The 27,322-nt window shown below is 53.1% G+C and overlaps 1 long non-coding RNA gene, 1 other non-coding gene and 1 pseudogene across 2 annotated transcripts; all 3 read left to right on the forward strand.

Moving 5' to 3' along the window:
• Nucleotides 1–12,494: 12,494 nt before the first annotated feature.
• Nucleotides 12,495–12,893, forward strand: LOC103636292 (uncharacterized). Its single transcript, XR_557921.2, has 3 exons — nt 12,495–12,541; nt 12,650–12,745; nt 12,822–12,893. It is a non-coding gene; the product is annotated as an uncharacterized lncRNA (long non-coding RNA).
• An 8,299-nt stretch (nt 12,894–21,192) lies between these two features.
• On the forward strand, nt 21,193–21,331 carry LOC111590008 (small nucleolar RNA Z247). The gene has a single exon (XR_004852302.1). It is a non-coding gene; the product is annotated as a small nucleolar RNA Z247 (small nucleolar RNA).
• A 4,229-nt stretch (nt 21,332–25,560) lies between these two features.
• LOC103637455 (calcium-binding protein P-like) lies at nt 25,561–26,557 on the forward strand (annotated as a pseudogene).
• The last annotated feature ends 765 nt before the right edge of the window (nt 26,558–27,322 follow it).

Raw genomic sequence — 27,322 nt, forward strand, 5'->3', positions numbered from 1 at the left:
TCCAACCCGGGACGGTGCTCCGTTTCGGGAGTCTTGAGTTCATGTCCCTCGACGACAGCTACGACATGATACTCCTTCCACCGCCGCGCGACAACGACAATGGCGGCCGACAGCCCGCCCGCCGGCGGCGGAATCGACGATGTCTTCCCCGCGTGGTGGAAGAACAACCTTCGAGCTCATCCCGCCCTCTTCCCCACCGACGGAGGGGAAGGCAGGGCAACCAAGGCCAAGCAGGAGGCAGCGCCTCGTCGGCTGTCGAGCGAGTCGACAGCGCCGGCACCCCAACGGGGGGCGCACCGGGTATCGACTTCGCGCTTGAGACAAAGACGAGCGCCGTCTCCCCGCGACACGCCAATCCCGAGCAAGCGGACGACGCCAGCGCGCTCGCGAAAAGCTTGCTGGACGTCACCCTCATACCTGAGACGACGGTGCAGTCAGTCCCCGACGTGACTTTATCGCCGCTCGTCGACCAAGAGGTACCGATCGATTCCCATCCCACGTCATTTGGATTCAGCCTCAACCCGCCTAGCGACCCCGCTTTGGCGGGCGCTCTCGTAGAGGCGAGTCCAAACCCTCTGGGGTTTCGCATGCGGTCGCCTTGGGACCGGCTGACGGACGTCTCGACCTACGGGCCCTCTGGGTCCGAGGAAGACGACGAGCCCAGCATCTGCTGGTATTTCTCTGGACTTGGCAACCCCAGTGCCATGCGGGACTTCATGACCGCATGTGACTACTGCCTCTCCGTCTGTTCCGACGGTAGCTGCAGCCTCGGCGACGAGGACTGCGGCCCAAGCCGCGAATGTTTCCACGTCGATCTAGGGGGTCCCTCCGAAGGCAATCATCTCGGCATGCCAGAGGACGGTGATCTCCCTAGGCCGGTGCCCCGCGTTGACATCCCACGGGAGCTAGCTGTGGTCCCCGTTCAGGCGGGGGGCCATGACCCACAGCTCGAGCAAATCCGCGGGGTGCAGGCCAGGCTCGACGAGGGAGCAGGAGCGCTTGAGCCGATCCGCCGGGACGTCTGGCAGGCATGGGCGGGCCAACCCCCGGCCGGAGAAATACGTCATTTGCCCCAGGGCTTCCAGCACCGCGTCGCCGACGACGTCAGGGTCAGGCCACCACCCGCATCTAGTGGGGTCGGCCAGAACCTGGCTGCAGCAGCGATGCTTCTCCGCGCGATGCCGGAGCCATCAACCACCGAGGGCCGGCGAATCTAGGGGGAGCTCAAGAATCTCCTGGAAGGCACCGCGGTCCGACGGGCCGAGAGCTCTGCCTCCCGAAGGCAGGGGTACCCCTCGGAACCTCATGCCGCGACTTCCCGATTCATGCGGGAAGCCTCGGTCTACACCGGGCGCACGCACAACACCGCGCCTGCGGCCCTGGGCCGCCTCGACAACGAGCACCATCACCGCGACCGTCGGGCCCACCTCGATGAGAGGGTGCGCCGAGGCTACCACCCCAGGCGTGGGGGACGCTACGACAGCGGGGAGGATCGGAGTCCCTCGCCCGAACCACCCGGTCCGCAGGCCTTCAGCCGGGCCATTCGACGGGCACCGTTCCCGACCCGGTTCCGACCCCCGACTACTATCACAAAGTACTCGGGGGAGACGAGACCGGAACTGTGGCTCGCGGACTACCGTCTGGCCTGCCAACTGGGTGGAACGGACGATGACAACCTCATCATCCGCAACCTCCCCCTGTTCCTCTCCGACACCGCTCGTGCCTGGTTGGAGCACCTGCCTCCGGGGCAGATCTCCAACTGGGACGACCTAGTCCAAGCTTTCGCCGGCAGTTTCCAGGGCACGTACGTGCGCCCCGAGAATTCCTGGGACCTCCGAAGCTGTCGACAGCAGCCGAGAGAGTCTCTCCGGGACTACATCCGGCGATTCTCGAAGCAGCGCACCGAGCTGCCCAACATCACCGACTCGGATGTCATCGGCGCGTTCCTCGCCGGCACCACCTGCCGCGACCTGGTGAGCAAGCTGGGTCGCAAGACCCCCACCAGGGCGAGCGAGCTGATGGACATCGCCACCAAGTTCGCCTCCGGCCAGGAGGCGGTCGAGGCTATCTTCCGAAAGGACAAGCAGCCCCAGGGCCGCCCATCGGAAGATGCTCCCGAGGCGTCGACTCAGCGTGGCGCCAAGAAGAAAGGCAAGAAGAAGTCGCAAGCGAAACGCGACGCCGCCGACGCGGACCTTGTCGCCGCCGCCGAGTACAAGAACCCTCGGAAACCCCCCGGAGGTGCCAACCTCTTCGACAAGATGCTCAAGGAGCCGTGCCCCTATCACCAGGGGCCCGTCAAGCACACCCTTGAGGAGTGCGTCATGCTTCGGCGCCACTTCCACAGGGCCGAGCCACCCGCGGAGGGTGGCAGGGCCCGCGACGACGACAAGAAGGAAGATCACCAAGCAGGAGAGTTCCCCGAGGTCCGCGACTGCTTCATGATCTACGGTGGGCAAGCGGCGAATGCCTCGGCTCGGCACCGCAAGCAAGAGCGCCGGGAGGTCTGCTCGGTGAAGGTGGCGGCGCCAGTCTGCCTAGACTGGTCCGACAAGCCCATCACCTTCGACCAAGCCGACCACCCCGACCACGTGCCGAGCCCGGGGAAATACCCGCTCGTCGTCGACCCCGTCATCGGCGATGTCAGGCTCACCAAGGTCCTCATGGACGGAGGCAGCGGCCTCAACATCATCTACGCTGAGACCCTCGGGCTCCTGCGTGTCGATCTGTCCTCCGTCCGAGCAGGCGCTGCGCCCTTCCATGGGATCATTCCCGGGAAGCGCGTCCAGCCCCTCGGACAACTCGACCTTTCCGTCTGCTTCGGAACACCCTCCAACTTCCGAAGGGAGACCCTGACGTTCGAGGTGGTCGGGTTCCGAGGAACCTACCACGCGGTACTGGGAAGGCCATGCTACGCGAAGTTCATGGCCGTCCCCAACTACACCTACCTGAAGCTCAAGATGTCGGGCCCCAACGGGGTCATCACCGTCGGCCCCACGTACAAACACGCGTTCGAATGCGACGTGGAGTGCGTGGAGTACGCCGAGGCCCTCGCCGAGTCCGAGGCCCTCATCGCCGACCTGGAAAGCCTCTCTAAGGAGGTGCCAGACGTGAAACGTCATGCCGGCAACTTCGAGCCAGTGGAGACGGTTAAGGCCGTCCCCCTCGACCCCAGCGGCGACGCCTCCAAGCAGATCCGGATCGGCTCCGGGCTCGATCCCAAATAGGAAGCAGTGCTCGTCGACTTTCTCCGCGTGAACGCCGACGTCTTCGCGTGGAGTCCCTCGGACATGCCCGGCATACCGAGGGATGTCGCCGAGCACTCGCTGGACATTCGAGCTGGAGCCCGACCCGTCAAGCAGCCTCTGCGCCGATTCGACGAGGAGAAGCGCAGAGCCATAGGCGAGGAGATCCACAAGCTAATGGCGGCAGGGTTCATCAAAGAGGTATTCCATCCCGAATGGCTTGCCAACCCTGTGCTTGTGAGAAAGAAAGGGGAGAAATGGCGGATGTGTGTAGACTACACTGGTCTCAACAAAGCATGTCCGAAGGTTCCCTACCCTCTGCCTCGCATCGATCAAATCGTGGATTCCACTGCTGGGTGCGAAACCCTGTCTTTCCTCGATGCCTACTCAGGGTATCATCAAATCAGGATGAAAGAGTCCGACCAGCTCGCGACTTCTTTCATCACACCCTTCGGCATGTACTGCTACGTCACCATGCCGTTCGGCTTGAGGAATGCGGGCGCGACGTACCAGCGGTGCATGAACCATGTGTTTGGCAAACACATTGGCTGCACGGTCGAGGCCTACGTCGATGACATCGTAGTCAAGACGAGGAAAGCTTCCGACCTCCTTTCCGACCTTGAAGCGACATTTCGATGTCTCAAGGCGAAAGGCGTCAAGCTCAATCCCGAGAAGTGTGTCTTCGGGGTGCCCCGAGGCATGCTCTTGGGGTTCATCGTCTCCGAGCGGGGCATCGAAGCCAACCCGGAGAAGATCGCAGCCATCACCAGCATGGGGCCCATCAAGGACTTGAAAGGCGTACAGAGGGTCATGGGATGTCTCGCGGCTCTGAGCCGCTTCATCTCACGCCTCGGCGAAAGAGGTCTACCTCTGTACCGCCTCTTAAGGAAGGCCGAGTGCTTCACTTGGACCCCTGAGGCCGAGGAAGCTCTCGGAAACCTGAAGGCGCTCCTCACAAAGGCGCCTATCTTGGTGCCTCCAGCTGCCGGAGAAGCCCTCTTGGTCTACGTCGCCGCGACCACTCAGGTGGTTAGCGCCGCGATTGTGGTCGAGAGGCAAGAAGAGGGGCATGCATTGCCCGTTCAGAGGCCAGTTTACTTCGTCAGCGAGGTACTGTCCGACACCAAGATCCGCTACCCACAAGTTCAGAAGCTGCTGTATGCAGTGATCCTGACACGGCGGAAGTTGCGACACTACTTCGAGTCTCATCCGGTAACTGTGGTGTCATCCTTCCCCCTGGGGGAGATCATCCAGTGCCGAGAGGCCTCGGGTAGGATTGCAAAGTGGGCGGTGGAAATCATGGGCGAGACAATCTCGTTCGCCCCTCGGAAGGCCATCAAGTCCCAGGTCTTGGCGGACTTCGTGGCCGAATGGGTCGACACCCAGCTACCGACGGCTCCGATCCAACCGGAGCTCTGGACCATGTTTTTCGACGGGTCGTTGATGAAGACGGGAGCCGGCGCAGGCCTACTCTTCATCTCGCCCCTCGGGAAACACATACGCTATGTGCTACGCATCCATTTCCCGGCGTCCAACAATGTGGCTGAGTATGAGGCTCTGGTCAACGGGTTGCGGATCGCCATCGAGCTAGGGGTCCAGCGCCTCGACGTCCGCGGTGACTCGCAGCTCGTCATCGACCAAGTCATGAAGAACTCCCACTGCCGCGACACGAAGATGGAGGCCTACTGCGATGAGGTTCGGCGCTTGGAAGACAAGTTCTACGGGCTCGAGCTCAACCACATCGCTCGGCGCTACAACGAGACTGCGGACGAGCTGGCTAAAATAGCCTCGGGGCGAACAAACGGTTCCCCCGGACGTCTTCTCCCGGGATTTACACCAACCCTCCGTCAAGATCGACGACACGCCCGAGCCTGAGGCGCCCTCGGCCCAGTCCGAGGTACCCTCGGCCCAGCCCGAGGTATCCTCGGCACGGCCCGAGGCACCCTCAGCTCAGCCCGAGGCGCCCTCGGTTCAGCCCGAGGTACCCTCGGCCCCCGAGGGTGAGGCACTGCGCGTCGAGGAGGAGCGAAGCGGGGCCACGCCTGATCGAAACTGGCAGACCCCGTACCTGCAATATCTCCACCAAGGAGGGCTACCCCTCGACCGAGCCGAGGCTCGGCGGGTGGCACGGCGCGCCAAGTCGTTCGTCTTGCTGGGCGATGAGAAGGAGCTCTACCACCGCAGCCCCTCTGGCATCCTCCAGCGATGCATCTCCGTCGCCGAAGGTCAGGAACTCCTGCGGGAGATACACTCGGGGGCTTGCGGCCATCACACAGCGTCTCGATCCCTTGTTGGGAATGCTTTCCGACAAGGCTTCTACTGGCCGACGCCACTAGAATTGTCCGCACCTGTGAAGGGTGTCAATTCTACGCGAGGCAGACCCACCTGCCCGCTCAGGCTCTGCAGACGATACCCATCACCTGGCCCTTCGCTGTGTGGGGTCTGGACCTCGTCGGCCCCTTGCAGAAGGCACCCGGGGGCTACACGCACCTGCTGGTCGCCATTGACAAATTCTCCAAGTGGATCGAGGTCCGACCTCTGAACAGCATCAGGTCCGAGCAGGCGGTGGCGTTCTTCACCAACATCATCCACCGCTTCGGGGTCCCGAACTCCATCATCACCGACAACGGCACCCAGTTCACCGGCAGAAAGTTCTTGGACTTCTGCGAGGATCACCACATCCGGGTGGACTGGGCCGCCGTGGCTCATCCCATGTCAAATGGGCAAGTAGAGCGTGCCAACGACATGATTCTACAAGGGCTCAAGCCTCGGATCTACAACGACCTCAACAAGTTCGGCAAGCGATGGATGAAGGAACTCCCCTCGGTGGTCTGGAGCCTGAGGACAACGCCGAGCCGAGCCACGGGCTTCACACCGTTCTTCCTAGTCTACGGGGCCGAGGCCGTCTTGCCCACAGACCTGGAATACGGCTCCCCGAGGACGAGGGCCTACAGCGATCAAAGAAACCAAGCTAGCCGAGAAGACTCGCTGGACCAGCTGGAGGAGGCTCGAGACAAGGCCTTACTACACTCGGCGCGGTACCAGCAGTCCCTGCGACGCTACCACGCCCGAGGGGTCCGGTCCCGAGACCTCCAGGTGGGCGACCTGGTGCTTCGGCTGCGACAAGACGCCCGAGGGAGGCACAAGCTCACGCCCCCCTGGGAGGGACCGTTCGTCATCGCCAAGGTTCTGAAGCCCGGAACGTACAAGCTGGCCAACAGTCAAGGCGAGGTCTACGGCAACGCTTGGAACATCCAACAGCTACGTCGCTTCTACCCTTAAGATGTTTTCAAGTTGTTCATATACCTCGCACCCACGCAAAGTTTAGTCATCAAGGAAGGGTCGGCCTCGCCTCGGCAAAGCCCGACCCTCCCTCGGGGGCTAAAAGGGGGGAACCCCCTCTGCGTCGAAATTTTCCTCGAAAAAAGATCTCTTCTGCCAGAATGTCTTTCGTGCTTTTTGACTACTTCGAAAAGTGGATCCTGAAAACGATGGAGTACACGTAAGCAGCCAAGGCTGACCGAGCCGAGGGACTCCTACGCCTCCGGGATACGGATACCTCACTCATCACCTTCTGTGATAAGTAACTCACGTTCGGATAAGTGATTCCGCGGACCGAACAAGTCTTCACGTTCGGAAGCTCTTCTGCCGAAGTGATCCTTCGAGCCTTCTCGACTGTGTCGGTGACAGAGCCCCATGGACGGGTAGGAGTGCGCTAAGCGGCAAGGCCGACCGAGCCGAGGGACTCCTACGCCTCCGGGATACGGATACCTCACTCGTCACCTTCCGCGAGAAGCAACTCTCGCTCGCACAAACATCCCTGTTACCGACAAAAAAGTCCAGATACTCGAAACAAGAGGAAAAGAGACGCAGCTTTACAACACAGCGAGGGTGTGTTCTGGCCTCGGCGGCCGCAGGAGACACACGCTACAAGACAATCCGATCCTGCAGGCTCGGGTCTTGACGCTGGAAGGGGGCAGCAGCACCATCGGCATCGACGACACCTTCGGTGAGGTCCGACCTAGCCTCGGACGGCGACGCGGTCCGAGGATCTCCACTCTAAAGGACGACGTCATCGCCACGCCCGGGCAATCGCTGCCAGGGTCTTCTCCGGGAATCTGGCCCGAGCAGGCGGCTCGGCCGGTCACCCCGGGGCCTCGGCCAGCCGTCCTCCAAGGACGTCAGCCCGACCCGAGGCCTCGGTTGGTCAACTCCGGCGTCGGTCCCGCTAACGGACGACCCGGCTAGGCTCCGGCCAACCAGGTTTCCTTTTCGAGCCAACTCTGCCCCTATTCATGCTGATACCGCTACCCCTGGCCTCGGCTCATCGAAGAGCGGCCAAGGGGTCCCTTTAACTAAGCTAGAGAAGCCTCGGACAACAAGGTCGACCGAGCCGAGGGACTTCTACGCCTCCGGGATAGGGATACCTCACTCGTCACCTTTACACGGGGCGACTCACGCTTGGTGAAGCGGTTCAGACAACCAATAGGCGAGTCTTAGTGCTCGAAAATGAGGAAAAAACACGGCTCCGTGCCAAAATTACATACATGTTCAGGCCTCGACAGCCACAATGAACAAAAACACTGGCATTCAAAGTGCCATTACAAACGGAACTCCGGTTCCACCTCCGCAGGTACGAACAACCCCACTCGATGGGGGGGCCTGCGGAGCAATAGAAGACCGACGAACGGCGCGCCGTCGCCCGCTCCAGCAGCGGCGACGACGATGACTTATGCTCCGGGGGGCCGAACAGCGGCAGCACTGACCTCAGGGCGGATGCTGCTGCCAAGAGGCCCCCGCCCATGCCCAAACTCGTGAGGCAAGGACGGGCAGAAGGCCGTAGAGTTGGAGGTCGGTCCGTGGGCGGCCCTGGCTATCTCGTCGGCGGAAGAACCTCTTCCAGCTGCCGTGGCAGACGCCGGCGCCGCGAGCGGCTCCGAAGCCACTCGCGTCCGAGAGCCAGGCGCGCTGCAGCTGCCGGCGCCACGGACGACGACCGCCCTTTCCCTCCGATCACTGAGGGAAGGAGCGGGCCACCGCCCACGCAGGGGCCGACCCCAACTCGGCACACTCCCCTCCCCAGCCCTGGTGATGAAAATCCTTGAGGCTGAGGGAGGGGCAGAGGCCGCAGCCCGGCTCGCTTTCCCCCACCATCAAACTGGAGGTCACCATCTTGGGTGACCGCCGGCGGAGGGGTGCAGCCGGGCTGCATGATGAAAATCCTTGAAGCCGAACGACGGCTGAAAGGTACCAACTCCCACGGAGTTGCGTTCCTCCAACGATGAGGCGGAAAGACGGCGGGTATCCCCCATCCGGGGGCTTGGAAGGTGAAAAGACACGATGCATAAGGGAGCGCGAAGACATGGTCGCCTTCCAAAGGGGGTCACCCTCCTTTTAAAGGCGACTCTCCCTACTTGCGCCCCCAACCGTCGCGGGCTGAGTCTTCTCCAACACACTCCAAGGTCCTCCCCTGCGGCAAGGGGTTGGGTCCCACACGTCATGCAAACCGGCTCAGAGCAGAAGAAGCCAAACCGCCACGCGCGGTGCGCACAACCGCCCAGCGGTTACAAGTGACCCTCCACTTTTGCCCAGACCAACGGGCGAAAGGGGCGGGCAGCCATGCAGGCGGCATGCAACCGCGCCAAGTGGGCGCGCTTCTCCGACTCCCAACATGCCCAGCATGGAGGCCTAGGCCCACGCGTCATGCGACCGGCGCGCCGAATGCTTCGTGCATGCAACTGCACCGCCACTTGCGCCACCACCGCGCCTCCTCGACCGTGGAACCAATACCGCGACTCGAGGCGACCCAGCGCATGACCCAGCAGCGCCAGCCTGGCGCGGCGGTCAGTGCGGCCAAAAATGGGCCGGCAGTAATGACGGTGGCAGGCGGGCAGGAGCAGCAGTCACGTCGTCAGCCAAGCTCACGTCCCATCCGGGGCAGCGAGAGAACCCTCTCTCACGGCGTGAAGACAACGTGCCCGTGTTCCGTTCCTCGAACGGCTCGCGCATGCGCAACGGCCGCCCCGCCAACCACTCGCCCCTTCGCATTAACTCTGCGGCGGGACAGGCGGCGCCTCTGGCAGGAGAAGCGGGCGACGCTTCGCCTTCGCCATAATGACCGCGTCAGTAAAGGTACGCCGCGTCGTTCGATTTCGTATCCTTTTCCTTTTTTCCTCTTTCTCTCTCTTGCAACAGGGACAGGGAAAGGGGGATACCCCGAAAAGGATCCTTCCCCGGGAAGGAACCAGGCTCCGAGCCTCCCTACTGATCAGAGGTTCGAAGGCTGGCCCCCCGGAAGGGTTCGACAGCCACCTCAGATCGCGTGGGCCCTACACCCACTACTAGTCAGAGGTTCGAAGGCCGGCCCCTCGAAAGGGTTCCACGGCCGCCTCAGGCTACTCGGGCTCCGCGCCCATTACTGATCAGGGGTTCGAAGGCTGGCCCCCGGAGGGTTCACAGCCGCCTCAGACGCCGAGCGAGGGATGACCATGGGTACGTTCGATACATAACCGAGGCTCGGGCTGCGCTCCCGAGGTACCCTAGGACATTTCCGAGACCAGCGGGAACGATCTTGTAACAGAATCCCATCAGAGGGAGGCATCGAGCCCTCGGACCCCGTCGCCAGGGGACCGGGTCCGGCAGATCACCCGCAGGTACTTTTGGGCGTGCCTCTGGGCCCCTAGCCGACCCCTAACGAACGGGGCACGGACGTCCACTCGGATTACCCGCTTGCAGCTCACCGGAGATACCATGTTCGGCGCCCATCGAGGGCAACATGGCGCTTTCCCCCCCTCCTCCTTGCGGAAAGGCGACGCAGGGGCGTATGTAAAAAAGCTGAGTCTGTCCCTGATCGCCCTCTCGCCCTATGCAGAGGCTCGGGGGCTGCTCTCGCAAACCCGGCTCCGGCCGAACCGTTGACAGCGTCAACATACCAGCCCGAGAACTTGGGACCCGACCGTACACCCGGGCTACGACCAGCTCGCATGAGGGAACAACCAGACCAGCCGAAGCATTACGCGAGGCATTAAGACCTCGAAGGAGTGAAACCACTCCTCCGAGGCCTCGGGGGCTACACCCGGCGGGTGCGCTCGCGCGCACCCATTGGAACAAAACGCAACCGAGAAAGGCTGGTCCCCTTGCAAAAAAGTGCGACGAAAGCCTCCAAGCGAGTGCTAACACTCCCTTCGAGGCTCGGGGTCTACTGTCGGGGACCATAATTAGGGGTACCCTCAAGGCTCCTAATTCTCAGCTGGTAACCCCCATCGGCATAAAGCTGCAAAGGCCTGATGGGCACGATTAAGTCAAGGATCAGTCCATTCGAGGGACTCGATCACGCCTCGCCCGAGCCTAGCCTCGGACAAGGGCAGCCGACCCCGGGGGATTTCCGTCTCGCCCGAGGCCCCCCTCCAGCGGCGAACATATTTCCGGCTCGCCCGAGGCCCTGCCTTCGCCAAGAAGCAACCCCGACTAAATCGCCGCACCGACCGACCAAATCGCAGGAGCATTTAATGCAAAGGTGGCCTGACACCTTTATCCTGACGCGCGCCCCCCAGCAGGCAGAGCCGAAGTGACCGCCGTCACTTTGCCGCTCCACTGACCGGCCTGACAGAAGGACAGCGCCGCCTGCGCCACTCCGACTGCGGTGCCACTTGACAGAGTGAGACTGACAGGCAGTCAGGCCCTGCCAAAGGCACCATAGGAAGCTCCGCTTCGCCCGACCCAGGGCTCGGACTCGGGCTAAGTCCCGGAAGACGGCGAACTCCGCTCCGCCCGACCCAGGGCTCGGACTCGGGCTCAGCCCCGGAAGACAGTGAACTCCGCTCCGCCCGACCCAGGGCTCGGACTCGGGCTAAGTCCCGAAAGACGGCGAACTCCGCTCCGCCCGACCCAGGGCTCGGACTCGGGCTCAGCCCCGGAAGACGGCGAACTCCGCTCCGCCCGACCCAGGGCTCGGACACGGGCTAAGTCCCGGAAGACGGCGAACTCCGCTCCGCCCGACCCAGGGCTCGGACACGGGCTCAGCCCCAGAAAACGACGAACTCCGCTCCGCCCGACCCAGAGCTCGGACTTGGGCTCAGCCCTAGAAGACGACGAACTCCGCCTCGCCCGACCTAGGGGCTCGGACTCGACCTCGGCCACGGAAGACAGACTCGACCTCGGCTTCGGAGGAGCTTCCACATCGCCCAACCTAGCGCGCAGACCAGCCACGTCAACAGGAGGCACCATCATCGCCCTACCCCGAGCTGACTCGGGCCGCAGGGAACAAGACCGGTGTCCCATCTGGCTCGCTCCGCCAGATATGCAATGATGGCGCCCCGCATACTCTGTGATGACGGCGGCTCTCAGCCCCCTTACGGAAGCAAGAGGACGTCAACAAGGACTCAACCGCTCCGACAGCTGTCCCTCCGCCAGGCTCCATCGCTCCTCCGACGGCCACGACATCACACCAGCTGGGTGCCAAAATCTCTCCGGCTGCCACAACGGCATGTACTTAGGGCGCTAGCTCTCCTCCGCTAGACACGTAGCACTCTGCTACACCCCCCATTGTACACCTAGATCCTCTCCTTACGCCTATAAAAGGAAGGACCAGGGCCCTCTTAGAGAGGGTTGGCCGCGCGGGGACGAGGACGAGACAGGCGCTCGCTTGAAGCCGCTCGCTCCCTCTCCCGCGTGGACGCTTGTAACCCCCTACTGCAAGCGCACCCGACCTGGGCGCGGGACGAACACGAAGGCCGCGGGATTCCCACCTCTCTCACGCCGGTCTCCGGCCGCCTCGCTCTCCCCCCTTCGCGCTCGCCCCCGCGCTCGACCCATCTAGGCTGGGGCACGCGGCGACATTCACTCGTCGGCCCAGGGACCCCCCGGTCTCGAAACGCCGACACCATTCGGATTATAACCGGAAATAAAATTGAACCAGCAAGGGACAGGCACGTTCAGTAGCTGTGACATTGAAGATGCATTACATTTGGTAGTATTGTTTGTTGCTGTCCTAGTGAATGCCTATGGTTCATTCTAAGTTGTCCTTTTGTGGCATTTGTGTTGTAAAAACTATATGTATCAAATTATATTAGTACTATAGCTTTACCCGGCTAGTTCTTTAAGGAAGATGTATTGTCCTTGTCTCCTTTTTTCTGATACCAGTGCCCTTGCCTCTCATCGAATGCTTGCTTGTCAGGGAAGTGCTGTTGCCGAACCGTTTGGGACGAGAAAACCCTGGGTTCTCATTTATAGCTACTAGTTGGAACACCTGGCAGCGTTGATAAAGCTGAGCAGCTTTTAAGAGTGTCATAGCTGAGGTACACTGAATGTATGCTGATTCCTTAGTTTGAGTTTTCCTTTGAGCCATGTTTTCACCTATGCGCCAGTTCTAAAATTTCTCTTGTATGCTCTATGTACTATTCCAGGCTGAGGCTGGTGGTTCCCCTGCCTTAATAGCTAGAGGATTTGGAAGTGGAAAGCCTGGATCAGAGCAATTTGAGATGACAGTTCCTGATAACAAGGTTTTTTTCTCTCGGTGCTAACGATGTTGTTTTAGTGTACCATTTTATATGTTCAACCATTACCTGTATTTCATAGGTCGGTCTCATTATCGGAAAAGGTGGTGAGACAATTAAAGGCATGTAGACCAAATCTGGTGCTCGTATTGAGGTGGATATGTCGCTTGTCATGGTGGCTTGCCATTATAAAACTTTTACAACTTTGTATACATTGAGAGGTCTAAGGAGATTTAACTTGGTTTTTTGTAGTTAATACCCCAACATCCTCCAGAGGGTGTTACATTGACTGAAAGAATTGTACGTGTTACTGGGAATAAGAAGCAGATTGAAGCTGCAAAGGATTTGATCAAGCAAGCTATGAATCAGGTGATGTGATCTTCCTTTGTGATTTTTTGGTAGTCGATTTGTGTTTCCATTGTTAAGTCATGGTAGATGCTGGTATGATACTATATGCTTTTAATTGTTCATGCTTTATGTGATTTTACTCTGATGGTTGCTGATGATGTCATCACATTTCATGATTCATTGTTCATGATATGGTTACTTTTGTGATCGTAGATACCGAATTCAATGTTGTCTTCATGGTATTTTTTGACCAAGGCAAATTCAACCTATTGAGAACATTGCCTTATTACAATGCTATAATGGACCAATTGATTTTTTAGCTTTGGGTTTCATAATATGCCTGTTTTTATCATTGCATACATTTTTTACAAATTTCCTGATCAAGCCAAACTTGAGAATCCATGATAAGCTTTGTAGCTTGCATATATTTGGTGTTGTTTGCTATGTTAATTTCGTGTGTTGCTCTTCCCATCACACACACACCTTTTTATCTGCATTATGCACAAAGGACCCTTACAAATGTTCTAATTCCAACAACACTCCCCCTCAAGATGGGCAGAAGATATCAACCATGCCCATCTTGTTACACATTGACTCGTTCTCACTTGGGCCTAAACCTTTCGTGAGGCAATCAGCTAATTGATTACAAGAATTGATGTGCTCTAATCTTAATACCCCAATATCTATCTTCTCCTTGATAAAGAACTTGTCAATCTCCACATGCTTAGTGCGCTCAAACTGAACTGGATTGTTTGCAATATTTATTGCAGCAACATTATCACATTGGAGTCTCATAGTTCCATTCCTCAACACTTTCAACTCCCCTAATAGACGCTTCAGCCACATCATCTCACATATGCTTAATGCCATTGCCCTATATTCAGCTTCTGCAGTTGACCTAGCCACCACTGCTTGCTTCTTGCTTCGCCATGAGACAAGATTACCTCCAACAAACACACAATATCCAGATGTAGATCTTCGGTCATCTCTACTACTTGCCCAATCAGCATCACAATACCCTTCCAAGTTCATGTGCTTGTTCCTTTTAAACCACAATCCTCTCCCAGGAGTTCCCTTCAAGTATCTCAAGATGCGATAAACAACATCCATATGTCCTGTCCTAGGATCATGCATATACTTGCTCACCACACTTACTGCATAGCATATATCAGGTCTTGTGTGGCACAAGTAGATCAATCGCCCAACTAATCTTTGATATGTCTCTATGTTGACAGGATCCCCTAACTCAGCATGAATCTGATGATTTTTATCAATAGGAGAGCAACATGGACGACACCCCAATATTCCAGTTTCTGTCAACAAGTCGAGGACATACTTTCGTTGGGAAAGAACAATTCCCTTCGATGATCGAGCAATTTCAATTCCAAGGAAATACCGAAGTGGTCCCAGATCCTTTATCTCAAATGCTTTCCCTAGCTTCTCCTTCAACCACTTGATTTCTTCCACATCATCTCCAGTGATCACAATATCATCAACATAAATAGCCAATATAGTGATAGATGACCCCTTGTGCTTGAAGAAGACTGTATGGTCAGCATTACATTGGGAATACCCCATACCACAAACAGCACGTCTAAACCTGTCGAACCATGCACGTGGTGACTGCTTCAGGCCATAGAGCGACTTCTTAAGTTTGCACACTTTCCCAACAGTTTGTTCATTCGCAAACCCAGGTGGAATTTCCATATAGACCTCTTCCTGTAAGTCACCATGAAGAAATGCATTTTTCACATCTAGTTGGTGAAGGGGCCATCCAAAATTAACTGCACATGAGATCAAAGTTCTAACAGTGCCCATCTTTGCCACGGGTGCAAAAGTCTCATCATAGTCAATCCCATATGTTTGACTGTATCCTTTTGCAACCAGTCTTGCTTTGTACCTGTCTATCTTGCCCTCAGGGGTCTGTTTTACAGTGAAGATCCACTTACAACCCACAACCTTCTTCCCTTCTGGGAGCAGAGCAAGTTCCCATGTTTTGTTCCTCATGAGGGCATGTAATTCTTCTTCCATAGCCTTCTTCCACCTTGGATTCTGTTTTGCACATCTCCAATCTTTCGGGATGGACACGGTCTGCAGGGATGCGATGAAGGTTCTATATGCAGGCGACACATGACAGTATGACATGTAGTTAGCTATATCGTACTCAAAGCCAAAGCGAGATGGAGGTTTGCCAGCATTGATTCTATGATCCCTACGTTGTGCAAGGGCTAAATCAACATGTTCAGGAGAAGGAGTAGTATTACCCATTTTAGGTAGAGGCGAGGAGCTTGATGGAGAGAGACCTGAGGAGAGATCTAGGACTGGAGATGCAGGTGATTGGGGCTCTGGCTGCATGAATTGCTCCCCCTGTTTTTTATACCGCCTTCTTTGATACACTATTACTTGTTTCTCATTAGTCTTCATATCATCTATCCTTACTTCTCTATATTGATTCCCTCCTGTGTAGTCTCTTGGGCATGAAATTGTCCCAACGACTACCACTTCATTGTCATCATGAACCTCATTCCTTTCCTTGGAACCATTAGTCTCATCTGCAAGAGATGGGATTCTTCCAACAATTTCCTCTTCTTGTGTACTATTATCTCCTTTAGAGTCACTTCCACCCTCTCTATAATCACTTTCATTGACTGAAGAGAACTCATCAAAGAAGTGATCAAGATCACACTTGTTTGAATAGTATGGTTCAAATTCACGGAAAGTCACATCCATGCTTACAAATAACCTTCTCCTAATAGGGTCCCAACACTTGTATCCCTTTTGTGTAGATGCATAACCAACAAATACACACTTAACGACTTGAGGATCCAATTTACCCACTGAAGGTCGATGGTCGTGCACAAAGCAAACACAACCAAAAACTCTAGGTGGGACTTTAAACTCTCGTTGTTCCAATAGGACTTCAGCAGGTGACCTCATACCCAGTACCCTAGATGGCATTCGATTGATCAGATATGCAGCTGTCATCACTGCCTCACTCCAGAGATACTTAGGCACATTCATTTGAAACATCAGAGACCTTGCCACTTCTAACAGGTGTCGATTCTTTCTCTCGGCCACACCATTCTGAGAAGGTGTACCAGGACATGTGGTTTGATGAAGAATACCTTGATCTGAAATGAATAAGATAAACTCATTGTTCACATACTCAGTTCCATTATCAGTGCGAAGGATTTGAATCTTGGCATTAAATTGATTAGTGACCAGGTTGTAGAAATTCTTGAAACATCGAAGTACCTCATTCTTGTGCTTCAACATATATATCCATGTCATGCGAGAATAGCAATCAATAAATGTGACAAACCATTTAAAACCACTCACAGATGTAATCGAGCAAGGACCCCAAACATCAGAATGTATTAACATAAACGGATCACTGCTACGAAGTCCAATACTAGGGTAAGTAGATCTGGTGTGCTTGACAAGCTCACATGCATCACACACAAGAGTTTCTTTCTCCATTCCCTTAAAGGATTCAGGGTACAATTTACTCAAGCTCTCAAAAGGTACATGTCCTAATCGACGATGTAGCAACATGATTTCCCTTTTATTTCCTTCTGTTGTTGCTGACAAAGCTTGCTCCTCTTGACTGATGAACCATAGCCCATTACGCCTGACTCCAGTCCTAATCCTCTTCCGAGTTCTCTTCTCCTGAAAAACACATGATTGTTCATCAAATATAGCTAGACACTTAAATTGATCGATGATTGAACTGACAGAAAGGAGATTGACTGGGAATGATGGGACATGCAATACTGATGATAGATTAATGGATGGTGTACACTCTATAGACCCTACACCATGAATGAGTTGGGATGTACCATCAGCAATTTGGACAGTTTCAGGATGAATAGAATGAGAGTATGTTTTAAAAGAGTCAATTAGTCCTGTGACATGTCTAGATGCTCCTGAATCTATTTTCCAATCTCTATGACTTCTACATGAAGATGCAAAGGCTTGAGCCTGAGTACCTGCGCCCGAATGGGCGTAGTTGGCAAAGTTACCGAAGTGTTGGGTGGATGTAGTTGCCACAAAACCAAGAGGAGTGCTGGTTGGACACTCAGATTCTTTTCCCTTATGCCATTCTTCCCACCATTTAGCTTGTTCCCCAGTCAGGGTGATTGAGGGAGTGTCTTCAGTGACTGCAACATTAACACGAGGGCCACCACGACCTCTACCCCTGGCACGGCCACCACGCCCCCTTCCATAGCCTCCACGACCTCTTCCATAGGTACTACGAGTGGCTCCACGAGTTCCACCACCTCGTTCACCACTGCCACGAGGATGAGGACAATTATAGCTCAAGTGTCCCTTCTCACCACAATCATAACAGTCTCTATCATCAGTTGCAGTGTAGGCTGATTTCACAGGATCATTAGCTGTCATTACCCGGGGCCTGCTTTCCTCATTAATCATTGCTGACACAGCCTCATCCATGGTAGGAAGACTCTCTTAGTGACAAAAGGCAGCTCTCCTGCTCTCAAACTCCGGATCCAGATTCTTTAGAAAGTGAGTCACTCTCCTGTCCTCTACCCACTTGTGGACAGCCTGTGCATCCTGAGGACAAATCATTTGCAGAGGAGCGTAGTGATCTAGTTCTCCCCACAAGTACTGAAGTTCACTAGCATATTGTTCCACTGGTCTCCCTGTCTGTTTCACTGCATCTGCCTTACTTTGGATCTCCATCATCATCATCACATTCCCTTTTCTTGAATACATATTGCTCAAGGTCTTCCAAATTTGTGTAGCAGTGCGTATGGCTTCAACCATCTTACTTACAGACGAAGACATGGATGCTAACAACCATGCCACAATAACCGAGTTGGTGGTATACCAAACCCTCCATTCAGGGCTGAGCCTATCAACAGGTTCAACACAACCCTCTTCCAGATAGTGCTCCACTCCTTTACCTCCTAAGAGCACTCGCACTCTCCTAGACCAACTCAAGTAATTCTTGCTCCCTTCTAGCTTCACATCATTTGGAACGAGTTCCAATTTCAATTCAGATGAGATAGGCAAAGTCTTGGGGCCAATCATACCTAGTCCCATGAGTTCCTGAATCATACTCCTCATCTCATTTCTCATCTCACTTTTTGTGATTAGTGGATCCTCTTCTTTCTTGTCACCATGAATCATTGCCCTTTTTTCAGCCTCTTCTTCCAACCTTTTTGCTTCAGTCTCCTCTGAACTCATCATCATCAATGCCTGCAAACACTAAGACGAACCAGGCTTCCTTCCCTTCTCTCAATCAGTAGAACCTCCAACCTCTGTAGCAGCACCACCTCCACTAATCGTAGCAGCAGCCCACTCCCCCCGGCAGCAGCACTTCTTCCACCGCCGGATGAACAAACACTGCAGGGGAGGACCCGCCTGACGTCCTCGCCCTCCGCTGTGCTGTACCGCAGCTGGTGTGGCTGAAGTAAGCTCCCCTCCACCTCTGCCCGCGGTCGTACACTCCCGAGCTCGACCCATCGCACCCCGACCGAGCTCAGGCCCCGGCGATGGCTTCCGCGCTGGCCACTACGCGGTTCCTGCCGCTGCTTCCGAACCCGTGGTGGCAAAGAGCCTCCGCATGAGCAGCAGCATGGCAGCACCGCCCAGCGTGGCCGCGGACAGGAGGCAGCGCGCGGCAGACGCAGAGCGCGCGTGGACGCGGAGTGCGGGTGACAGCGCGGCGGCGGGACAGCAGGCAGGAGGAGGATGACGGCCGGCGGCGGCGGGACAGCAGCAGGAAGAGGATGACGGCGCGGCGGAGCTTCAGGTGACGGCCGGCGGCGGCGCCAGCAGGAGGAAGCACCAAACCCTAGCTCGATACCATGTTGTTTGCTGTGTTAATTTCGTGTGTTGCTCTTCCCAGCACACACACACCTTTTTATCTGCATTATGCACAAAGGACCCTTACAAATGTTCTAATTCCAACAACATTTGGGTTCCATAATATGCCTATTTTATCATTGCACGCAATTCATAGTTTCATACTGTCTTTCTGTTCAAACTAAGCTTGAGAATTCCCTGATGAGCTTTGTAGCTTATATAGGTGTCCCAATTGTACTGATATTTTTGTTATGAACAAAAAATGATTTGATTTTGTACTTCATTCATACTGTGAATATATTACTATTCCTCTTGTATCGGACCATTGAATTTTAAGTGTTGTTTTAAACTAATCAATCTTCTCTACACTTGGCCTTGTATGAAGTATCCATGATATATAGCAGAGCCTAATTGGGCTGGAAGGTAAGTTTCTTTTAATGTTTGAGTTCTCATCTTTAGATGAAAGACAAATGGACACCATTGCGTTTTCAAGATTATAAGGATGTAAAACTTTTAAATCGGATTTATTACCACAATAAATATTTCACTTTCTTTCCCTTGTCAAAATGTCTTATCCTGGGTGTTAAGCACTGCGAACTTTGGCTTATTTTGCCTTCTTGTTTTTACTGGATCATACACGCTTCCATTCTGTACCTGTTCGTTGGAGCATAGTTCTTGATTTATGCATTAATGACATATGATATATGAATTATGGAAGAGTAAAAAAATGAGTGCATGGTCATACGATTCAGAAATGAACTTTTGAGCTGTAATACATAGCATATGATTCGTCTGGAAATCTGGGTACTGATTGAATTCTTGATCCCATTAGCTTGACTATTCTTCGTAGGATATACACTATGAGTAGGACTTCTCATCTATCAGCCTTAACAGCATGGGCATGCTTAAGCCAATTGGATCAATGTCCATGACTATAGCTTTGCAAGTGTTGTATATACCAGCGGATCATCCAGTTGCTAGATGAGATATGATTCTGTTTCCTACATAAGCAGTCTGAACTGACACATCAAGTTCACTCGCTTCTAGTTTCCGTCAATTATTTTTGTTGAAGGTGCCGATTTGGAGTTGGTCAGGTATCCTAATGCTGATACAGCTAGCTTTCTTCATGGGGGGTCATCGTTTACTTGCACCGAAGAGGGACATTGACCATTATCCCTTAGCCTTGCATGGTGTATGTAGTTGGTAACTGGTAAGGCTGCCTATTGCCGAAAGGAAACAGAAATTGTATGGCATTGGAAGACTACAACGAGTGTATCATTGCCATGACAAGGCTTCTACATCACCATGTTAGGTTTGCTAAGCTGAATCATTTGTGACTGTATGTTGTCTGCAAAACAGAACTTCCATATGCTATAGTTTGAACGATTAAGAATTTAGTGTTGTTGTTACTTATTTGGTATGTCACTATTAACTATAGTTTGAGTTGCTTAGCATTATTATTCTTCCCATTAGTCACGGTTGCTATTAGAAAGTATGTGTGATATGTTAGATGATATGAATATCTGCTAGTCTAGGTTCATTGTAACTAGACTCATGCATGCGTGTATTGTAGATGGGAGGTGATCCTTGATTACAGGATCCTCCTTCCATCATTGTTGTAACCATACTTGTGTACATGCCACCGCCGAGGGGCTTTTCCTTGTGCCTATATAACACGCAACCGTGGACCTGAGGAGGCACCACGTTACACCAATTCTCACATGGTATCAAAGCATCTATCCTAGCGGAAAACTATGGCGCTCACATCCTTTTCCACTGTCGCCGCCCTAGCCGCGTTTTCTCCCCTCGGCATGTTCCCAGTCACGGAGAAGCTGACCAGGAATAATCACCCCATGTGGAAGCTCCAAGTCCTCTCCGGCCTTCGTGGTGCGGAGATGGAAAAGTTCATCGATCCGGTGGAGAAGCCGCCGGAGAAGTTCATTCCCCCCAAGGACGAGGCGGACAATGAGAAGCCGACGGCCGATGCGGCACCCATCCTGAACCCTGAGTTCAAGAAGTGGGTGGCCCAAGATCAGCAAGTCCTCTCCTACCTCCTTGGATCCCTCTCTCGCGAGATTGGATCTCAGATCACTGCGGTGACTACCGCGGCGGAGGCATGGACTACGATCCAGGCGCTTCACGCGTCACAATCAAGAGCTCGAATCATCAGTACAAGGATGGCTCTTGCTACTGCGTCCAAGGGCGCGTCCTCCATCAGCGAATTCTTCACGAAAATGAAGGCCCTCGGAGACGAGATGGCGTCTGCCGGTCGTAAGCTCGAAGATGAGGAACTCATCTCCTACATCTTGACCGGGCTAGATCGGGAGTATGATCCAGTGGTGACAGCGATGGCGGCGAGAGTTGAGCCGATCACCGTGAACGAGCTCTATGCGCAGCTTGTCTCATTTGAGCAGCGCATGGAGGCAAGGGGCGGAGGACAGCAGTCCTCGGTGAACATGGCCTCCAAGGGAGGCCGTGGTGGTGGCAACTACAACAACAACGCTCGCGGCGGCGGGCGTGGAGGCCGTCGTGGTGGCCGCAAAGGAGGTCGCAGTGATGGGCGATTTGAACCGGGCGTCTACTGCCAAGTCTGTGGCAAGGAGGGACACCCGGCCTACCGCTGTTACAATCAGTATGATTCATCTTATCAAGGCCCCCCACAAAAGACTGCTGCTGCTGCCACTAGTTCATATGGTGTCGACACAAATTGGTACATGGACACTGGAGCTACGGACCATGTCACCGGCGAGTTGGAGAAGTTGACCGTCCATGATAAGTATCACGGTGATGATCAGGTGCATGCTGCAAACGGGACAGGTATGGAGATTGCTAATGTTGGTCACAGTTTTTTGCATTCACCTAAACTTCATCTCCGAAATATCCTTCATGTCCCACAAGCACATAAGAACCTTTGTTCTGTCAATCGGCTTGCACGTGATAATAATGTTTTTCTTGAATTCCATCCCTACCACTTTTCCATTAAGGACCAGGTGTCGAAGAAAACTATCCACACAGGCAGATGTGAGGGGGGGCTCTATCCTTTGAAGCTACTGCCCAAGTCGTCTCCAAATAAGCAAGCCCTTGCTGCCGTCAAACCTTCCACTTCGCTATGGCACCACAGGCTGGGCCATGCATCGTCTCGGGTCATCCAGCAGGTCCTAAGTCGTCATCAGCTTCCTGTTTCCCACAATCGAAATAATACTAGGGTGTGTGATGCATGTCAGTCAGGCAAAAGTCACCAATTGCCTTACCCCAGATCCACTAGTGTGTCGAGTCATCCTATGGATCTCATTTTTTCCGATGTATGGGGCCCTGCGCCCAACTCTATTGGTCGTCACAATTATTATGCGAGTTTCATTGATGATCACAGCAAATTTGTTTGGATATATTTGTTGAAACACAAATCCGAGGTATTTCAGTGTTTTCAAGATTTTCATAAACTTGTTGAACGTCAATTTGATAGAAAAATTCGTGCCATCCAAACAGATTGGGGAGGGGAATATCAAGCACTCAATTCTTTTTTTAAGCGCATAGGTATAGAACATCATGTTTCCTGTCCTCATGCGCACCAACAAAATGGATCAGCCGAACGCAAACATCGGCACATTGTTGAGATGGGTCTCACCCTCCTTGCACATTCATCTATGCCTTTAAAATTCTAGGATGAAGCCTTTCTCACTGCAGTCTTTCTTATCAATCGCCTGCCGTCCAAAATCATTGATAACAAAACCCCCTTTGAGAAGCTTTTTGGCCGTCCACCGGAATACACCTTCCTACGCACTTTTGGCTGCGCCGTGTGGCCAAATTTGCGCCCATATAATTCTAAGAAACTTGAATTCAGATCCAAACAATGTGTGTTCCTCGGGTATAGCAATATGCACAAGGGGTTCAAATGTCTCGATCCAAAGGAAGGGCGCGTTTATATATCCCGAGATGTTGTCTTCGATGAAGAGGTTTTTCCTTTTGCCTCTTTACATCCAAATGCAGGTGCACGGCTTCGGGCTGAACTCGATCTCCTCCCAGATATCCTCAAAAACCCATCCTTGGAATTTGAGAATGCAAAAATTGGTGATCAACATTTATCTTCTCCTGCCTTTACTAACCGGCCGTCAAGCCATGATGATGCAGGAACAAAAACGGGTGCAAACGCTGCAGGAATCCATGAACAAGCTGCTGGTGGCGCGCGTTATCGGCTGTGTCACCCGACCGGGGACAGTGTGGAGGTCGATGCCGATTCGCCTGTTACAACTGCGATCGTGTCGGGCAGCCCGACGCGACCTCCTTCGGTATTGGAACCTAGGATCTCGTCACCTCCTCCCCAGGTTGGATCGTCTGCGACAACGTCTTCGATCACACCGCTTGAATCAGCACCTCCGATGCCGCATGCTGATCCCAACGAGGGGGCGCTGGATTCAACGGTGATCCTGTCGGGTGGATCATCTTCTGTGGACGAGCTTCCTGCAGCCTCGTCGTCAGAGGAAGCTGCTGGTACTACTCCTGTTGCTCCAGCTGCTGCTGCTACTTCTAGTAGGCCAGTCACTCGGCTCCAACGTGGGATAATGAAGCCCAAGGAGTACACGGATGGTACGGTACGCTAGTGCATGAATGCACAGGCCCAGTCCGAGGAGCCGAGCTCAGTAGAAGAAGCACTTCAAGATCAAAAATGGGCATCAGCCATGGAAAATGAACATCAAGCACTGCTGAGAAACAAGACATGGCATCTTGTTCCTCGGCCTAAGGGGAGAAATGTCATTGGATGCAAATGGGTTTACAAAGTGAAACGCAAGGCTGATGGCACCATAGACAGATACAAAGCTCGGCTGGTTGCTAAGGGTTTTAAACAACGCTATGGCATTGATTATGAAGACACGTTCAGCCCAGTTGTGAAAGCTGCTACTATACGGCTGATCTTGTCTGTTGCAGTGTCAAGAAATTGGTCCCTTCGGCAACTTGATGTCCAGAATGCTTTTCTCCATGGGTATCTAGAAGAAGAAGTATACATGCAACAACCTCCTGGCTATGAAGACATGAGTCACCTAAACTATGTTTGCAAGTTGGACAAAGCTCTCTATGGGCTGAAGCAAGCACCGAGGGCTTGGTATGCCAGATTGTGCAAGAGACTCCAAGAATTGGGATTTCTTCCTTCCAAAGCTGACACCTCTTTGTTCTATTATAGCCGGGGTGAGTACACCATTTATATACTGGTATATGTCGACGATATTATAGTTGCTAGCTCCTCTCCCAAGGCTACCGCAGCATTGCTCAAGGATCTGTAGAAGGACTTCGCGTTGAAGGATCTAGGTGATTTGCATTATTTCCTTGGGATAGAAGTGAGGAGGAGCAACGATGGTCTTGTGCTTTCACAGGGAAGATATGCAGCAGATGTTTTGTCCAGAACTGGAATGGACAAGGCCAAAAGTGTTGATACACCTCTTGCTGTGTCCGAGAAGTTGAGACTGACGGATGGTTCTGCTCTTGGGCCGGAGGATGCTACACGCTATAGAAGCGTAGTTGGGGCGCTGCAGTACTTAACACTAACAAGGCCGGACATATCCTTTTCCGTCAACAAGGTGTGCCAGTACTTGCATGCTCCAACTACAACTCACTGGAGCGCGGTCAAGAGGATCCTGAGGTATGTTAGTGGGACAAAGAACTATGGGCTTAAGATCAGGAGATCACAGTCCATGATGATAAGTGCTTTTTCAGATGCTGATTGGGCCGGTTGCCTAGATGATAGGCGGTCCACAGGAGGATTCGTTGTGTTTCTTGGTGGTAACCTTGTGTCTTGGACCGCCAGGAAACAAGCCACAGTATCAAGGTCTAGTACGGAAGCTGAATACAAAGCTTTGGCAAATGCCACAGCAAAGATGATGTGGGTTCAGAAACTTCTAACTGAACTCAAGGTAACACATCCACGGACTGCTAGATTGTGGTGTGATAACCTGGGGGCAAAATACCTGTCGGCCAATCCTGTGTTCCATGCTAGAACAAAACATATAGAGATAGATTTCCATTTCGTCAGAGAACGAGTGGCACAGAAGCTTTTGGACATCCGGTTCATCAACTCCGGTGATCAGTTGGCAGATGGGTTCACTAAGGCTATCACCGCTGCAAAGCTTCGACAGTTTAGGACCAATCTCAACCTTGTAAGTGGCTGAGATTGAGGAGGAGTGTTAGATGATATGAATATCTGTTAGTCTAGGTTCATTGTAACTAGACTCATGCATGCGTGTATTGTAGATGGGAGGTGATCCTTGATTACAGGATCCTCCTTCCATCATTGTTGTAACCATACTTGTGTACATGCCACCGCCGAGGGGCTTTTCCTTGTGCCTATATAACACGCAACCGTGGACCTGAGGAGGCACCACGTTACACCAATTCTCACATGATATAGTGTATTTAATATCAATATTATTGTGTTATCCATTGAAGCTGTTTATGTTTATGCGCTGCATCTATAAATTAAATTCTAAAGTAACCCTTTGTTTGTATTTCTATTTCTTGTTACAATTTTTAATGATGGTTAACCAAGATGCACAGAAATTCGTGGAGATTTTGTTAATGGAATTCTTTTCTTGAACATTGTTTTTTGAATGACATAGTTATCAATGCTGGACAGTGTTTAAGAAATATGAGATATGAGCTACTATGCAGGCGTATTTTCTTAATGCCGTTCTTATTTAACTGCAATTTGTACAGTCTGGTTGCCCCTTGATGGTTTCCTATAACCTGTTGCTTTATGTTAGGAATCTCAGCCACCCAGCTACCCTCCTGGGCCAGGGAATTACAACAGTTATTATGGGCAATCCCAGGGTCCTAATTAACTATGGCCAACCTCAGTATCCGCAACATGCACCTCAACAGAACTACAGCCATGGCTATGGTGATCCTAGATACAATGCTCCCCCTCCGAACCAGCAGTACTATGGTCAGCCACCGATGGGCCCGCAGCAAGGCTATCCTCAACAGCCAGATCCCTATGCTAGGCCTCCATACAGTGGACCTGCTGGTCAATGGACCCCCAGGGGTGCTCCCGCCGCAGATGGCATGGCTCCTACCAGGCGGCACCAGCATCTTATGGGCCACCGTCTCAGCAACCTCCTGCTTATGGGCAAACATATGGTGCAGCAACGGGACCTGATGGGTATGGTCAACAGGGTTACCCACAGCAGGGTGGCCAGGTACCAACTTCATATGGTCAGAGTGCACCAGCAGCTCCAGGATATCCTCAGCAAGGTGGCTATGCACAGTACCCGCAGACCCAACCAGCATATGGTGATCAAGCAGCAGCTCAAGCCAATGCGAACTATGGGTACCAGGGAGCTCCAGCAGATCCCAACTACGGAAGTGCCTACCCACAGCAGCCAGGGTATGGTCAGGCAACTGGTTATGTATGCCTCCTCTGCGCCAGCGGCCAGCCAGCCTGCCTATGGCCAGGCAGGATACACCCAGCCACCTACAAATCCTCCAAGTTATGATCAGTCTGCAGCACCAGCGGTTTCGAGTTTATGGGATGACGGGGTGCCGTTTCGAGTTGGCAATAGATCTGTTGTTTATCCAAACTCAGTTGGTTTTGTTTTGTATTTGTTCCGAATCATGTTGGTACAGTTAGCATGTGAATGGACAAGCCATTAGCCACGGTCTATTTTTTTTGGTTTGTTTGTTTGAAAATGCCATGTTTTTTGGTTTGCTTGAAAATTGAAATGAAAGCTAACAGTTTTACCATCTCTATTTTATACCACTTTCGTTCTCAAATATTTATCGCTTCATTTTTTAACTAAATCGTGACAAATAAAATAAAAAAGATGTCAGAATATATATAAGGCTGGCTCCAGCATAGACCGTTAAATGGTCATGTCCGCTGAATTTAGCGGACGACAACGTACTCTAGCCGTCCAACAAGGTACTTTATACGATACGCTATAATTTAGCGGTGGTGTCGTACACGGTAAATGTGGCGGACTTCTGTCGTCCGCTATCACCACCGTCGAGGCTGATCGTTTGCTCCCGCGCGCGGCTCGAAACCTTCAACGCATTGTCGGTTTTCCGTCCTCACTGTTCAACTCGGCAAGCTCTGGTGGCCCTGCTCCCCCTCGCAGTGGGTGCTGGTGCAAGAGGGACGGGAGCTGGTGGCAGAGCTCGGTACTCCTACACGCAGGGATGGGTGATAATGAGCACATGCGGCATCATCACTGTTAAGATCAACATCCCCACTGGATATTTGTTTTTTATTATTAATATATATTCACAAAATTGTCGTAGTGAAAAATGTTAATTACTTTTTTTGAATTAGGTATGTGAGCTCGAATTCAAATTACATGAAAAATAGAGAATAAATATTGTAGGTAATAGATTCTGTTAACACTGTAGATATAGAGGATCGATTTTAGAGGACGTTGT

This window comes from Zea mays, chromosome 8 (genome assembly GCF_902167145.1).
Source record: "Zea mays cultivar B73 chromosome 8, Zm-B73-REFERENCE-NAM-5.0, whole genome shotgun sequence".
NCBI classification, from domain to species: Eukaryota; Viridiplantae; Streptophyta; class Magnoliopsida; order Poales; family Poaceae; genus Zea; species Zea mays.